We start from the raw sequence: 18,007 nt of genomic DNA, 5'->3' as shown, positions 1-18,007 counted from the left end.
CCTTTACATAATTCTAATTAAGTGTGCTTTCTCAGACATGAGTAGACGGTATGCACACAAAATCAACAAAGTAACCCAGTTTGTGAGTAACTTTGCCCTTGAATAGTTTTCCTCACATTTCTGGTTACCATCAGAGGCCTCAGCTAGTTTGGAAGACCAGTGCTTCAGCGGGACCTCCTCCTCACAGGTGCTTTGAAATGAGAATGTGTTTGTGTTAGCACAAATGTGTGATCTGGGCAAGCTGGAGAGAGACTTTTTTGTTTTAAATACCAGGGTTATGGTTATCTCTTCACAGTCTCAGACCCTCAAAAAAATCATAGAGACCTGGGGGACTGACTTTTAATCTCTGCTGATTCTTAAAGGTGGCACTGAGACCTCCACAAGTTTGAATATGATAGCAGTTTTGAATTACAGATTCCCCATTAGTACTTCTATGTATATTCTGACAGTCTAACATCCTGCTTAATTAATGATTTAAGCTAAGCACAATACACCCCAATATATTAAAAAAAAAAAAAAAAAAAAAGACACCAATGCTTTGTAGGTTTAAAAAACAAAACAATCAAAAGGAGCATTAACCTTTTCTTTTTTTTCTTTCCTTTTTTTGTCTTTGTCCTGACCCATTTTATTCAGTTCCAACAGGACAATAACTTTGAGAGAATCTGTGCATTGTAGTTTAAAAGGGAAAGCTTAAATTTGTCCCACCGTTGTTGGAATGAACTGAACTTGGTCACCAATATAGGCCATAACAAAGTATAACACTACTTCCTACTTTCCGTCTTCTGTAGTATGAAGTAATTTTCCTGAGGACAACTCTTCTGATTTCAGGGTAAGAGAAACTGACAGCATTTTGAACTCTTTAGTCAAATGCTTAGAAGAGCTTGTGCAGCAATGGGCTAAATTCTGGCTCTACGTTTGCTACCAACTTCAGTAGAAACTGTTAGTTTCCCCAAATCAGAGTTGAATTGAGTACTTCTGAGCTCATTCATTATGCCTTTTGGTATAAGCTGTTAAATTTGTTAGAGTTGTTATGGTAGGATAAGTCAGAGCAGAAGTAGGCCAGTTCTCCATAAATTGAAATTTACTCTTATATAGTATAAAATAAGCCTCATGAGGACGATTTATTATTCTTCTTGTTTGGGTTTTTTTTTTTGATAGCAATATTCATAAGATAGTGCAGATGAGCAGGCGAAGTTGTGGAAAACAGGTAGGCTGATAGCAACCAATCATGGTCAGCTGAAACTTCTATGTATAGCAAATCTGAAAACCACTGGCAGCTGGGTTATAATTGACACTTTGTGTCCATGTTTATGAACATTAGGTCACCCACTCAAAGGAAAAAGACGAAGTCATGTAACTTATATTTAACTACTAGTATTGCATCGTAGTTAGGAAATAGACTGTATATTTCCTTTGAATAATTTTAGAAAAATTCAAGTACATCTGTAATTAGTATTCATTCAATTGTTCTGAGTGGACACTTAGAATAGTTTTTAAAATTATATTTTCTAGACAACTTGGAATGAAAAAATATGCAGTATGACAAGATAAACTATGTAACAAGTAATTCAGATAGAAGTTCTCTTTTTAACATTGCTTTAGAATTTCTGGGGGAAAAAAAAGGCACAAGAAAATTGTATAAATGTTAATTTAGCTCATTTTACTGGCTACAGAAACAGTAGTTGTGAATAAAATCATTCCACCTATGCTCAAATGGTAGCAATTAAGTGGCAAAACTGATTAAGTGTAGAGCGAATACTAAAACCAAACAAAATCCTTATCAGCTCCTTGAAAGTGCAAACACACACATAGATTAATTTCAACAACTTTACTTGGACTCTTTGGGAATATGAAACTCCAGAACTAACTTAAATTTTAACTCAAATAAACAAACTCAAGATTTTCATGAATCACATAGAATGGTTGAGTTTGGGAGGGACCTCTGGAGGTCATCTTGTCCAATCCTGCTGTTCAGGCAGGGCCACCGAGAGCCAGTTGCCCAGGACCATGTTTAGAGGAGTTTTTGTCTACAGGAGTCTCCAAGGATGGATACTACACAACCTCTCTGGGAAACCTGTGCCAGTGCTCAGTCACCCTTATGGTAAAAAGGTGTTTCTTGATGTTCAGACAGCACCATCCATGTTTCAGTTTGTTCCCATTGCCACTGGTCCTCTTGCTGGGCACCACTGAGAAGAGCCTGGCACTGTCCTCTTTTCACCCTCCCTTCAGGTACTTTTATACATTTCATAAGCTCCCGCTGAACCTTCTCTTCTCAAGACTGAGCAGTCGCAGCTCTCTCAGACTTTTCTCATATGTGAAGTATTCCAGTCTCTTAGTCATCTTAATGAACCTTCACTGGACTCTTTCCAGTATGCCATGTCTCTCTTGCACAGGGGAATCCAGGGGTGGGCAGAATAAAGGGAAAGAAGAATCACCTCTCACAACCTAATGGCAAAACTTCTCTCGATGCAGCCCAGTCTACCATTCACCTTCTTTTCTACAAGGGCATGTCACTGGCTCATATTCACTCTGGTGCCTACAGGACCACCAGCGCCTTTTCTGCCAAGCTGCTTTCCAGCTGAGTGGCTCCCAGCACATACTGGTGCATGGGGTTGTTCCTTCCAGCTGCAGGATATTGCAGTTCTTCTTGTTGAGCTTCACGAAGTTCCTGTCAGCCCATTTCTCCAGCCTGTTGAGGTCTATCTGTATGGCAGCATGACTGTCTGGCATATCATCCAATTCTTCCAGTTTAGAGCCATCTGAAGACTTGCTATGGCTAAAGTCTGCCCCATTATCCATATCATTAATGGAGGTGTTAGATAGGACTGGACTCAGTCATTTTTCAGTCCACCTCAACCTGGCTCAACCAGGCCATACAGCTTGTCTATGAGAATCTTATGTGAGACAGTTTCAGAGGCCTTACTGAAACCCCCTGCTCTCCACGCATCAACAGGCAAAAAAACTTCACCATTGAAGATTAGCAAGTTAGTCAAGCATGACTTCCCCTTGGTGAAACCATGATGAACACACCTGGTGTATTTCTTGTCCTTAATATGCCTGGCAATGTTTTCTGATTAGCTGCCCATCACCTTCACAGGGGTTCAAGGTGAGGCTGACCGGCCTGTAGCTGCCTAGGTCATTCTCCTTCCCCTTCCTGAAGATGGGGGTGGCATTTTCTTTTTCCTGACTTCAAGGACTTCTCTCTTGAATTGCAACTGTGCACTGTCATGAGATCTTTAAACAGATTTTGATGAAATATCTCAGTAAGTGAGTAGTAACATGGAAAATAAACAAAAAAAAAATTTGAAATAGGCACTGAAACATGATTAAACAAGTCTTAATCCAAAATACTAATTTTTGCAACAAAAAACATTGGGACAACAGTTTTTCATTTAGGTAGCGTTGCTTTTCCATGTGAGAGACAGAACCTGACACACCAATGTGGTGTTCACAGAGTTCCCTTTATTGTCGGACCGGGTTAGCTTTATATCAAAGCTGCCCTGTCCACGTGTCTTGCAACAATGTGATTGAATCATAGAATCATAGAATGCTAGGGATTGGAAGGGACCTCGAAAGAGGTTGTAGCATGTACTTTACAATAACGTGATAGGCTTCATGCACTGTCCACGCATTCTGCACGTGTGTGTCTGGCAATGGCTCATTCATTGTTACCTTCTTATGGGGCTCCTTTTGTTTCTTTTGTCTCTGGCTTCACCTCTCAGCTGGGCTGGTGACAACCCCATCCCCCTGGGCGGGGTGGGGGGGCGCTCTGCCACTACAAGGTAGTTGTAAGGGTTTTTCCTTTTTTTCCCTGCCCATCTTTAGCCAAAGGTAGAGGCTTGTGATTTCTATAGCAGGTGAATAGGAAGGAAAGAGCTGAGCGATTTTTACCCATCTATCCAGTAGTATATAAACATTACTTTGACATAAACCTTAAATACAAAACAAAAGGAAGCAGAAAATTGTGTTCTAATGCGAGTAAATAGATCATTGCGTTCATGTGTTAGTAAAACAATATCCAATATTGATTGAGATTAAATATAAAAATACAACGGTCTTTTCTGAGATCTGTTTGAATATATATTTTTACACTAAACATGCTGTTTTTACAGGGTTAGATATGAACAGAATTGTCGGGTTGGGAAATACAGTACTAGATAACTTTATACTTTGAATATGAGGTGTAATAGTGGTATTCTTTGATGTGCCTTGCACCTATGTACTTCCATCATGATTTATGTCTTTGTCTGATAAAAAATGTATATGGCTCAAGCTGTTGACGCAGTTGGCATCTGTTTCAGATTCATTTTTACTGACAGCAAGCTGCTGCTGTCGGGCACTCAGACTTTTTATCATCAAAAATACAGAGACTGGCATTCCTGCCATTGCTTTTGATTCTACACTAGAGTTCTTCATCAGATGTACTGCACCTGTGATGGATGACAAGTATTATGGAATATGCATTTTAAGTTTCCTTATTATAATTTTTAACAATACTGGACTTTTTTGAGAAGTTATTCTAACAAGTATAAAATGCTAAATAACCATTGGCAATGTCTAAGTTTTTAATCCGATTATGAAGGTTATAGAAAATCTATGCATATTTACATAGATGTGTCAGAACATTTATCTATCATTTGTTACAAAAGACAGAGTAGTATAGAAGTCAATTATTTGACTGTTAGTAATATGACTAATTTCTCTTCATCTGTCCTATGGTATCTTTTGTTTTCATGCACCACTATAAAAGGGGAAGTGTGTGTTTGTGTGCATTTTTACAGAAATGTCCACATAAACCATTCATGCATATATAGATGTCATTGGATGTACATTTAGACTTGCAGTTCAACAAGAAGTTAGAAACACTTTCTGAAGTGTTCCATCATTGGAGGAGTCATTTTTTCCTGATCACTGTGCTGTATGAAGTAGGATATTGGGACTTAGTTCTTGGGGGGGGGGGTTTAGTCATCATAGTACAAAATAAAAAAGGTGTATTATTTTATCTGTGCTTTATAAAGTTAAGGCCATTTTGAATTAATGAAAACTGTGGTCTTTCCTATTCACTTTTCTACTATTCACACAGGCATAATTTTCATCTGTGTTTGTTTTCCCCCTCTGTCTAGAGACACTTCCTTTTGATATGATCCATTGTAATGAACCCATGTATTGTTTCCAGATCTCCCTTGAAAAGTCACTTAGTTTACAATGCCTGAGAAAAAAGTTAAAAATTAATAACAGCAGGTTGGAAGCAGTATATGGAGGTGAGAAGTATGTATTTATGGTGTAAAAGCTATTACACATAGACTATGTCCTGCTCTCCCACCTTTCCTATGTAATTTGTTCTATACACTGTAGGCATATATTTTGTCCTGCACACTGGCTGTTCCAGGAACAGAATTAATAACAATAAAATAAAAAATAATAAATTAATAACAGCTCAATTTTCAGTGTAATCTTACACACTGTTAAAACAGATTTTGCAAAACCACCTGATTTTTTGGCATGAGACATTTTCTACAGTTCAGACATTTAAGTTCTCTTGGTAAACCAGTTTTGGTCTTGGTTAGAAATGTTGAAATAGAAATTTTAGAAGTGGTGCAGCACTACATAACAATTCAACAACCTGTTCACAATCTGCAGAGATATTATTAGTTCCATGAAAAAACAGCAGAATTTTGTCTGAGAGCCATAATTAGATGGTCTTGCATTTTTCGAAGAACAGGGACTTTGCTTCTGTCAGTTACTGCCAGAATCAGAGGCCTCTACTGGAATCAGAGGCCAAGTGGTACTTGTCTAGTAGATTGGGTGTCTCTTTTAATACATCTTGGTGTGTACTCAAAGAAGTCAGGGCTATTTTGTCTCATTTGTCTTCTAGAAAGTAATCTGGCATTCTTAGAATTTCTTTAACTGGCATATGAGTCCTGCATTTCCCTACTTGTCTCAAATGTACAGTTCAGAGTGTCTTGTCATATAAATTATTTGCTTTTGTCCTGGCCTTTGCTAATGGCTTTATGTACTTGGCGAGTATCTACTTGTACATATTTTCTGATCTATTTTCTCACCCTTATGTCCCTCCTTCAAATGGAACAATGGCCCTTGTAGAGAACAAGAATCTTTATCAAACCACCCCTGACACCACTGTCGTCTCAAAATCTCTTTAAGACAGAATTTGCCATCCCCTGTTATGAGCACAGGATTCATGATGGATTTAGAGAGGTACCACACACCAGCACTTTCTGCAGTGAGAGGAGAATGATATGCCAAGAAACCTAGCTCTGCATAAAATCCCCAAAGGGAGAAAAAGAAATTTGAATTGAATTGGTTCTGTGCAGCATGTGGTGTTTTCTTTGTTCCATATACTTATCACCAAGAAGAAGAAAAGAAATAGCACAAAATGGGAAGAGGTGAAAATTAAATATAGTATAGGAAGAAGGCACTTGATTATCCAGTTAAAGTAATTTAAAGGTAACAAGTCAATTATCTGGCAATATAAATATGTAGAAAATAAAATATCATAGAAGGTAATGATACGTTGGCTATTTCTTAAGATTCATTGGTGTCAATGTAACAAGACTGAACAACAAGAGAGAAAATTAAAAAGGGAAAAAAATTAACAAAGTGTTCTTAACTCAGTATTAAAACAATTTGTAATGTCAAGATGGATAGTTTCTGTTGCTTTCATTAATATTTTACAAGACTCCTGTAGCAGTACATGCATTTGGGTTTGCTGAAAATATTCAAGGAAGTTACTAAACCATCTATGCTATTGTTCATCTAATCCATAATGGATTAGCTCTTTTTTTTTTTTGGATGAAACACTTTTACCAAAAGATTTCCAGCACAATGGACTGCATTTCAAAAGAATTATTTAAAACAGCATAGCCTTCTATTTTCAGGAGTTGGTTTCAACCGTAAATAGTTAATGAGTCAAGGTACCTCTCTGCAGTTCCTGATAAGATGTCTTAGATGCAGGGAGGAAGACACTTGTACGATCAGTGTTTCCTGTTAACTAGCTCTGAACAGCTGCACTCTTAGCATGCTAGCAGTACTTCTGCATACTCACAGTCATCCCATTCTGAGATACCTGACTTAATGCACTAGCAATTCACAGGAGTGGAAGACTAATTATTATTTCTTCTAAATATAGACAATTTCAATAATTAGACCTTTGTAGGGGAAGAAACAAGTAATTGCCATGCAGAGAATTGGAAAAAAGACTGTAAGTGACAATCTCTGGTGCTACACAGTGCTGCAGGGAAGGCAACAATCTGTAAACAAAGGCTTAGAAACAATCCGGAAAGGTAAAATGAGAAAGTTTAATTTGTTTCTCTGATGTGAGGTCAGAATTACTGAAGGTATGACTGGTATAAGTTGCTATGGGAACTGCGGAAAATAAAGGATTTGGAAATGGCAGGACAGGGATGGACAGATGTCTGCTCATGAATTTCACATCATTGTAAGCAGCATGTCAATATCATGAATTCTCATGGACTTCAACAACTTATCTCTTATGACACTCTCTATACTGCCAAACCCTTAAGCACCTAGCAGTGTGTGAGCTTTAGAGTTTTATAGTCTGTGGCATTCCTACAACATTGCGTAAATACCATTTTGTTGCAACAATCTGAAAAATCTGTCTTTAATACACTTTCACTGAAGCTGTTCCTTTTTATTTATTATTATATATTCATCAAATATATATTACACAATATATATTATGGATATTTATAATATAGTATTACATATTTTATTTATTATTATGTACTGACTATCTGATGTGGCATCTGGAACTGTGAGCTATGTGATTAAGCTCCCTATTCATTAGAGGGGAAAAAAGAGCTGAACTCTGATATTTTACTATGTGTATCAATACTTTAACTAATCAAATCAGTACATGAATATTTTGCAAAAGAAAAGCTGTTTCATTTCCACATCTTACTGCTATTTAAAAAAAAAAAATAAAAAAGAATTCTCTGCATTTAGTGCTACCACACATCTTATGTGTTAGAAGGTATTTATTAGGTCAAACATTGAAAAGGATCCAGGACATTAAGAACTTAATTTATATATTTTAGTTGGGCTTTGACATAAGCTTCTGAATCCTGTTGAAACTAAAATGTCTGTACATGGGACTAAGGAACTATACGGTAGGTAACTGTTGCACTTGTGGAGTTGCAGAAATCACTGTGGGGTAGCATGCAAATCAGCAGGGTCTTTATTACATCTTAGGACTGTATGTCTAACTTAAACTGGTTGTATCTCATTTTACCTACTTCAATACTTTATTAAATCTGACTTACAGTATTTTACAGATGCTTACAGTCTTACAATATTGGACCTTATTATTTATTGATATATAGGCACAGACATTCACTGAAGCTGCTTTTATTGTAGTGTCTTATCAAATGGATTTAAGTTATTTCAGAATGTGAGCCTCCCTATTTATTTCTTTCCAGTGAAAAGGTTTTGTGGCGGAAGAGGCTTCTGCTGAGTTTTCAGCTACATCATCTTCCCAGGCTTATTGATTTCAGTTTTCTAATATCATTCTTCCTATTTCAATTATGATGGTAAAAAAGTGGCAGCAAATAGAAGTAATTATTTTTCAAAGCAGCCCAGTAGTCACTATCCTCACCTTTCTACATGAGACATCACAGCTGGAAGGGGTGTTTAGGGTAGAGTGTAGGGCTGCCATAGAAGAGAGGTTTTGCTTTGTATTGAATCTCATAATATTGAAGTCACCAATAAGATTTCCAAGGGATATCTTTCATTGGTTTATATAATGAGCCTACAAATAATATCTGCAGCCATTTTCAACCCAAAATCTTTACGGGAACAATTTCTAAGTCTAAAGAACATTTGATGGTCAACTCTTCCTCCTACTCCCAAATTCCGCTATAATATACCTTCTGCCCTTCCCAGCACCAGTGACACAAAAATGATCATGTTTATTTAACAAGAGAAAGTGTGTGAAATGCATCTAGAACAAGGAAAAAAAAAGAAAATGCAAATGATGCCTGCTTTGTGTCTGCATTTCATGGGAAGCAATGTCTGCTACTGTCAAATTTACAAAATCACGAATGCTGTTACCTTTTTGAATAAGCTCATTATTTATAGGAAAAAAATAGCATGCTCCCTCATGCTTTTATGTAGTTCTTTCACATTTTGTACTCCTAATCTCTTCTTTCTCAGATTTAGCACAAGGCATTAAAGTTCTGGTATATTTGAAAAGTGTCAGGGAAGCAACATACACAGCTCTAGAAAGGTTTTATTGAATCCTGTCCATCATGAGAACCAGTGAAAAAAAATTCAAATATTTGATCTCTTGAGGAAACCCAGTAACAATTTTTAACCAAATTAACTTAAAAAAATTAAGGTTCCTGTATATCTAAAAAGAAACAATTACTGAAATAGTATGGTTTTGTTTTTCTTGTGTGATTAAAACACTGATTATTGTGGTGTAAAAGGAAATTATCTAAAATATAGTAGGTAAATATTAGTTCACATATAGAACTTCATAGAACATTTTATAATGATTAAGAAGGTACTTATGTTTCCCCACGATTCATAGAAATGGAAAAATGCTCCTATTTTTACAAAAACCCTGTATGGTGCAATACAGATGATGTTGTTTTGACCTTGTAGCATACAAAAGCCTTAAAACCAGTATGTAATAGTCATAGAACCTGCATCTGTTGGTCAAACCAAAATGCAGATTCTGGCTGTGATTTTTCTTGCCAGTCATGATGTTCACTGAAGGTAACACAGAAATATTGTTGATAGGTAGATAGAGGGAGATATCCATTAAAACGGGACAGTAGTTTAACTGTAATGGGGATGTAAGATGGAATTTCACCTGAAAGTAACTAGATTGATCTCTGAATCCCTTAAGGTTCCCCCAGAAACCAATGAAAATAATTACCACACATTTGGTTCCAATTTCAGGCCTAGAAGTGTGAAGATTTTTTTGGTGTTACAGTAGGGAAAGAGTAATTTGGGGAGAGGGGTTGCTTTTGTTTTTTCTTTTTTAATACGGTTGAGAATTTATACTATAAAAAGAAAAGTCTTGTACAACAGAAATACTATTCCTGCAACCAGGAATTAGAGGAATTAGCACTGTTTCAATACTCTGTAAAACACATCCACTGCAATCTGACATATATTACTATTATCACACATACTACAGTATAATTTATACTGAATATATTTTAAAAAAGACACTAACAATGTTGTAATAATAAATTTAATATTTTTTCTTAATTTTTGACAAAGAAATTTTAAGCTCCCAGAGATACTGTCAGATTTTTGCTGATGTCTAAGAGCATTTTAGTGGCTGCTGCTGTTCAGAAGGCATGCTGTACTTTATTTGTAAACATCTCCCCCTCCTTTGAGATTATTTTTATCTATTTTTACTTGAAATTTTATTATTTGTTTCAGATATGCTTTAGTAAAGGACCATAATAATAATAGCTTTGGCTTTAAGAGTAAGAAGTTGTAAATATTCTGTGATCTTTTTATCCATTTAAGATTCCATTCTTAATTTTATCTATGTGCAATTTTATAAATGATAGCAGGTCCGTATAGTTGTTACAAAAATTACATTTAAAAATACAGTGAAAAAAAAGCCTCGGTCTGTGCAGAGTGCTTGGGCTAAAACCGTGTGCAAACTGTGCTGTTTGATACCGTTCCCTCATGGCAACTCTCTCACTTGCCAAACGGAAGTGCCAGCAGGTGCCAGGTCATATTTTCTGAATGGGCTTTTTCTTCAAGGAGACAAAAAAAAAAAAAAAAAAAAAGGCCCTACAAAAACACACTTAAAGTGCTACTCAAATGGTTCAGCCCAGATACTTACAAGCTATTGTGCATTTCAACGTTGATTTTACAAAACAACACTGGTGTACTCAGGGTCGGGTAGGCACAACATGGTTGTGTGCAAAAGATTTTTTAATTTTAAAAATATGAGAGAAGAGATATTGTCTCATATCCTTATTCAAAATATGGTACTATATGTAACAATACATCCTACAGGTCACAAAATGTCAGATTTTAATAAGGGTACATTTGTGCTACATTATAAATATGATAAAAATTTTGAAATAGTTTGGTCTGCAGTAAGAGATAGTTAAGAAAAAAAAAATAGAATCAGAGTGGTGTTGTAATAAATTATTACATTAATATTTCTGTAATTCCAAGATTAATAGAAGATGGGAAATTTGTGCAGGATCATATTTTTTCAATTAAGATGCAAATAATCTTCAAGTCATAAAAAAGCAGGTTAGTGATATCCAGGTTATATCCAACAAGTAATATCTGTGATAAAGATTTTTTTGTTTAAATCTAAGAGGTATTATTAAAATAATGTTATTTTAAACAGGACTATAGAATAAAATGTTAGAAGAGAATGCTAACAATAAAAATAGAATAGCAAACTTCAAATAAATGGCATGATAATGTCAGGCGGTTCCAGTAAAACCTTTAGGACTGTTGTGTTTAACCCCAGGTGGCAACTTAGCACCACACAGCCACTTGCTCATTACTCCCACAGTGGGATGGGGGAGAGAATCAGAAGAGTAAAAGTGAGGAAACTTCTGGATTGAGATAAAGGCAGTTTAACAGGTAAAGCAAAAGCCAAGCACTCAAGCGAAACAAAACAAGGAATTTATTCACCACCTCCCATCTTCAGGCAGGTGCTCAGCCATCTCCATGACAGCAGGGCTCCATCACATGTGACAGTTACGTGGGAAGACAAACACCATCACTCTGAATGTCCCCCTCTTTGCTCAAAAGATATCCTGAGCATGATGTCATATGGTATCAATTATCCCTTTGGCCAGTTTGGATCAGCTGTCCTGGTTGTGCCCCTCCCAGCTTCTTGTGCATCCCCAGCCTTCTCACTGAAAGGTCCTTGACTTGGTTTAAAGATTGCTTGGCAATTACCAAATCATCAGTGTATTATTGACATTATTCCTTTTCTAAATCGAAAACATGGCAATATACCAGCTACTGAGAAGGAAACTAACTCTGTTTCCACTGAAACCAGGACAGAGACCTAAGGATAGAATTTTACCTTATAGTCCATATAACAAGGTCAGAGAAGTACAGTACTTTATCCTCCATGCGAGAAATGGTCTCTTTACTCATTTACAGTAGGGAGCAATGTAAAGTGACTTACAAGTAGGTAAAGGGCTTGGTTCTCATTTATGCCCATTAAAGAACAGTAGTTTAGTAAAATATTAGCCTTTTATGTTATGCACTATTTCTTCAAAGCATTTATAATCTAGAAATTCAAAATAATGTTTTGATTGGACTAAAGTTTCTGCCTTCAAGGCAAATGGAAAGCAGATAACTTTGTATGGGAAAAAAAAAAAAAAGGCTTTTTTATATATGTAAATGTGGAAAGTGGCTTGTTTCTTCAAATTGACCTTTGATACAGATAATTAGACTTTTAATAAATAAATAAGTTTGCATCATAGATACCTGATATGGGATTTAGTTTCTCCTACTGATTAAGTTAATATCAAAGGCTCTGAATTGTTTGCTAACAGCTTAAATCAAAAGAGGGAAAAATTTCCTAGCTCACTGGAACTTAGTTACTTAAATTGCAACTCCTCTAACCCATGGATTTAGTATATCATAATTTCTGTGGTAAAACTCTGCTATTTAGTATCAAAATCTCAGTTCTACATTACACAAAAAGAAAACATGATCTAGTGCCACTGTTGATAAAATTCGTATATCACACAAAGTCGGTGCTGAATTGCAGCTCTTTTTTTTTTTTTTTTTTTTTAAGACAGTAGACAAATTCAAACTCTTGTTTTGTTATTCCAAACTACTCTCTAACAGAAATATTAAATATAATTGATAGGGAGATTAGATACAGTAATGAATTATATTTAGGAAAAATCTTTTCAGCTTAGATATCATTAGACTATGACTTCTATAATGGTGATGAGTTGTGGAGTTACTACTAGAATTTATTAAAAATAATTATTGTTTTTCATGATGTCCTTCAATATGCAGGGATATGGACATAATTGCAGATGTCAATCAGAAAATACTTTGTCTGGATTTGACTTCGCAATATGAGGGCTTAGTACAAGAACTCTATGATGATTTTTAGGTTTTTGAGTGCTGAATTCAAACAAAAAATTAAAAATTCAACACCGGATTTGTGGATTCTGCACCAACGACTTCATTAAGAAGGAATCTGTGCTATTCTTAAAAAAGTCTGTCCTATACCTGAATTTCTGTTATGCCGAAAAGCTGAATTAACTCTGTAATTGCCTTGGCATGCTTGCTTCTATGTAACTGTTTTTGTAGGCTGCTCATTTCCTTGAACAGTTGAAATTCTCTGAAGGTCAAGAAATAGTGTTTTCAAATATAACAGTGCAAAGATATCTTCTATCTAGTAACTTAAGGTTTCCAATTATATATATTTTATTTTTTTAAATACAATATTATCATATCAGTACCGTTACCTACCTGGAAGAGAAGAATACGGCAAACATGAAAATACAACATGCACGTAGTACTTTTAAAAGTATTTTTAGTATAGCTTATCTGTTTTTAAAAGTTATGAAAAAGTTAGAAAAATATAAGAACCATGGGTGTCTATGCATTGCTAATTCTTGTAATGTTTAAATCATGTTTCATCAATCATAGCAATGTTACTATGTTTATGTTTAGTGAGTTTTGAGAAAGAACAATTAGCTAATCCCCCTAACTAAAGTAAGTTTTAAGCATATTTAAAGTATCCCTGGACAGTGTTCTTTGCAATTCTGATTTTTCAGATCTAAATATATGCTAGTGTCACAGAGGCACCTCGAAGTCACTTCAAGACAGAAAATAAGTTCCAAAACAGACTTTATTCTAGCCATAAAAGTGTAGCCAATAAACCAACTAGGAACAGGGTTTGTACAATTATTTAGCACTCTGACAACATAAAATACAGGTTTGTATATCATTGGAGGAAATTATTGGGGATAGACAACATAAGAACAATAAAAACGCACAATGTACACTAGTACACTCACAAGAAACAAAACCAGAGGCCTCTCACTCCAGGGTACTCACAAGAAATAATCACTTGCCTGGGTTAGGCGAGGACTCATCCAATTATATATCCAGTAAACAACCACTAACCACAGGAGGAGGTGAGGTGCTTTCACTCCCAGGAAAGAAGTCTTCTTAGATGTTGTCCCAGTCTAAGGCTCCAGTTCACAGACCTGCTGCTCCAAGAAGACCACTCAAAGGGGGTCTTTGTCGGGGAGCCTTTTATACAGTCTGGTCAGACCTGGCTGTGAGCATTACAACATAGTCCAGAAGCTTCTCAGCTTCTCTGGGCACCTCCCTTGTTGAGGACGCTGTCAATTGACTGAGGGTCCCACCCCTCCTGCCCCCCCACCTGGTTGGAGGTGAAGTCACCTTACTTGGGGTAGGGGAGGATGTGACTGTCAGCACCTTGGTACCACCTTAGGTGTGCATGTGGGGACAGGCACAATGGGGCACAAAAGATGCTAAGGATGCATGAACTGCCCTATTGAAGGCTCTGGATCTCAGGTGGATGTGCAACTGCCACAGCTAGCAATGAAAAGGAAACAAAAGTTCTGTTATTTAATCAGCCAAATTACATGGAGAAAACAGCTAAAAACCACTGTCTCAATAGTCAAGATAAAAGCATTCTGGAAACCCTCATCCCTCATGCTAGGTGTGCAACACACTTCCAGACAAGAGGAAATATATGAAGATTCCCATGTTCACCTGAAACAAAAAGCAGGAACTACTGAAGCCATCCACAGTGCAGCTGACTCAGAGCAAAAGGTAAAAATGAAAGTGACAGATTGAAATGAGTGGTTAGGTTTACACTGCTTGTAGCGCATTCCTTTTTTTTTTTTTTTTTTCTCCTTAGGTGAGTGTAATATAAATAGTTGTCATAAATCGTAAAAAGATTCCGACCTGGGAACAAGCTTTGTTATTCATATTGTTTTAGCAGGCTATGTATAAAATATCTGAAAGCCTTTTGATTTTCATGTCGTTTCAATATGCAGTTATGAAATGCTAACCTTTCACGTTTGGAGTTTACCGTAAAGCTGCAGGAGTACCCTTTTATTCCTTTAGATAATCATTTCAGTATACAAAGGGCCAGAGGGAACCAGCTGCAATATCATCAAAACCAAGCAGCTATTCATTATTTTATTCTTCACTGGAAAAGAGCAAGAAAGGGAGATATGGAATAGGTTCTAATCCCTCAAAATGTGGAAATTAACATTTATCTTATTGGAAATAATCACTATAGCACTCTGACAATTTCTTTAATACAGTCACTTAAAGGAGAGGTGATCTTAAGATGTGAAACAATTACATATTTTCTGTTTAGCATAAGCATGACCATTTGCAGACTCCATGCTTATTTGAAGACCCTTTCTGGAAAACAGCTAAGAGGAATCAGTATCTCCCCTACCCACTTATACAGAGGTCATTTTATTTAATAGAGTTTAAGCTTTGTTACTAACTGTGATAAAGAACAGTGACAGAATTTGATTATTGAGGTAAAAGTGACTCTGTTAGCTCAGAAGCATAAATCACAAGGTTAGAAAAGCATTTCCACAGTGTGAATTGCAGCTGTGTTGAAAGTTCTACTTCTAATACTGTTGGAGTTGTTAAGATTAATTAGTCTATTTAGATGTTTTGAAAACACTTAAAACTTGCAATTTACTTACAAAAATCATTATTTAAAGTATTTGCACTTGTGTTGAAACAATGCTTTTACTTCAGCAGGCTTCAGAAGTTTACCTGTTCTAAGGGCTAGTAATAGTAAGCATAATTTTGTTCTTTTAAACTTCATGGACCAGCTGAATCTTATTCAGAAGGCATATCCTCCTTCATTTGTCGTTGCAACAGAATACTTGCCTTTTAAAACTGAGTTAGGCACAATACTGGAAATTTCGTCTTGATAACTTAATAAATGAAGGAAAAAAAAAAATTAAAGTAATCATGACCACTTTAAGACCCCTTTTAAAATTTTGTCACACATTCGCAATTAAACTATGATAAAACATGGCTAGAATCAGCTTTATTTAGAAGAAAGATAATCAAACAGCTCCAAAATTTAGGCTTTGATTACAAGAATATGAGACCTAGAAGCCAAAAATTGTCAAATGAACCATCACAGCAACATGAAAAATAAGTATGCTGGTATGAGAAAAGGTTCTCTACAGAGAATATAATCAGGTGGGATTTTGATTAAAAAAAATAGTAGGGGAGAAGAAGGTAATGGAAAAATAATTTTCATACCTAAAGGTTCACGCAACCAAAATGCACCCAAAAAACAAGGTAAATATAACATTATAAAATCATAGAATCACAGAATAATTTCAGTTGGAAGAGATCCTCAGGATCATCAAGTCCAACCTAACCCTAACACTAAACTATGTCCGTAAGAACCTCGTCTAAATGCCTTTTAAACACCTTCAGGGATGGTGACTCCACCACTTCCCTGGGCAGCCTCTTCCAATGCCTGACATTGCTGTTACAGAATTTTGTCGACTAGTTTATTATTTAGTGTATTAAATGCAATTCAGCATAGTAAATGCGAAATAATAATAACAATTTCTTGTTAGTTTAGCATGCAGTATTGTAAATCCAGTAAAATAATTTGAAAATGTCACTTCACTCTTTTTATTTCCAGCTGATGAAATACAATGAAAGCAATAGCATTTATCTACACATAGATGCGGTAAACCTGAGAATTAACCACTTGCAAATGGTTTATTTCTTCAGGTGATGAAATAGAAAGTGCTATGTAAAACCAATGGGGAATAAGACTTTTCAAAGAGGATTATTTTTCGATTTCTGATATTCATTATCCTTTCATCAGCAGATTATGAGTAGTAACAGTAAGACCATATTAAAATAATTATAATCTCATAACTTTTTGAATGAAAACTTCAAAAGACAGAGGGGTAGGTTTTATGATACCATTACTGCCCATTATTCTCCAATAGATATACAATTTGTCATGTTCATAAAATATTGTGACTTTTGGAACTCAATATCTTTTAAATTATTTTCTGCTACTACCAGTTGGTATTTCTGCTTGATCTGGTGGGTGCCTTATATTTTTTGCAACAAGCCTTCATAAATTCTTTGGTATTACTTTATTACAGAGTAGACAGGCACATCTGCCCTCACATTTTGAGGTAGCAATGCAGAATTGACAGTCAGTTTCCCTTCAAGGTACTGATTTAAATACATCCATACACCATACACATGCAAATCACAAGATATGCTTAGAATGAAAGATGTAAAGGTCCAGTCTTCATTTTGCTGTAATTTATCTTGTTATTTGCATGAGCCAGGGATTAATCATTTAAGGTGTGGAATTTGGCCCTTGAACAAAATACAGGTTTTGATGTAGTGTTAAATGAGGAATATTTGCGTTCAGCCCAGTGGAATTGCTTCTCATTTGTATCTGGAAAGAAAGTAGATTAAGAGTCTATTTAGAGTACATTTTATAATTTCTAATTTTTGTGTATCAACTCACCTGCATGTTATCTCTGTGAACAATTTTTTTGTTAGAGTTCATCATCTCTTATGTCATATAACATGTATCCTGTAGTTTCAAAGCAAAAACAGTCACTGAAAGAAATTGTATAGTGTTCATGTTCTATATTTTTATCAACTTAGTTTTTAAAAATGGAGGGGAAGAAGTGTCAAATTATTTCAGTTTCTCTGTGTGTGTGTGTTTTTGTTGGTTTTTTTTTCCTCTTTTTTTTCCTCAGAAGGCTTGAACCTATCATGCGTATGTTAAAATTAGCCTAGCGCCTAGGAAATTTGGCAGAGAAATTGTTAGAACAGTATTTCACAAACCACCTGCACTTTCCTGCTGCGAATTTATTCCAATCGCTAAAAATATGCTTGCCATTAGCTGTGATTTAAGAGCTATCAGTGTATCATCAGTGGAGACTGTTTTGTTTTGGATTAATTTTCCTGAGAAGGCATTGCAGGATTA

The 18,007-nt window shown here is 35.7% G+C and overlaps 1 protein-coding gene across 2 annotated transcripts in view; it reads left to right on the top strand.

Annotated features, from left to right (window-relative positions):
- Nucleotides 1–18,007, top strand: part of CSMD1 (CUB and Sushi multiple domains 1) — a 1,084,328-nt gene that overhangs the window by 408,090 nt on the left and 658,231 nt on the right. The window lies entirely within an intron of this gene.

The sequence above is a fragment of the Columba livia genome, chromosome 3 (genome assembly GCF_036013475.1).
Source record: "Columba livia isolate bColLiv1 breed racing homer chromosome 3, bColLiv1.pat.W.v2, whole genome shotgun sequence".
In the NCBI taxonomy this organism is placed as follows: domain Eukaryota; kingdom Metazoa; phylum Chordata; class Aves; order Columbiformes; family Columbidae; genus Columba; species Columba livia.
This window is presented reverse-complemented; position numbering and strand designations above follow the sequence as displayed.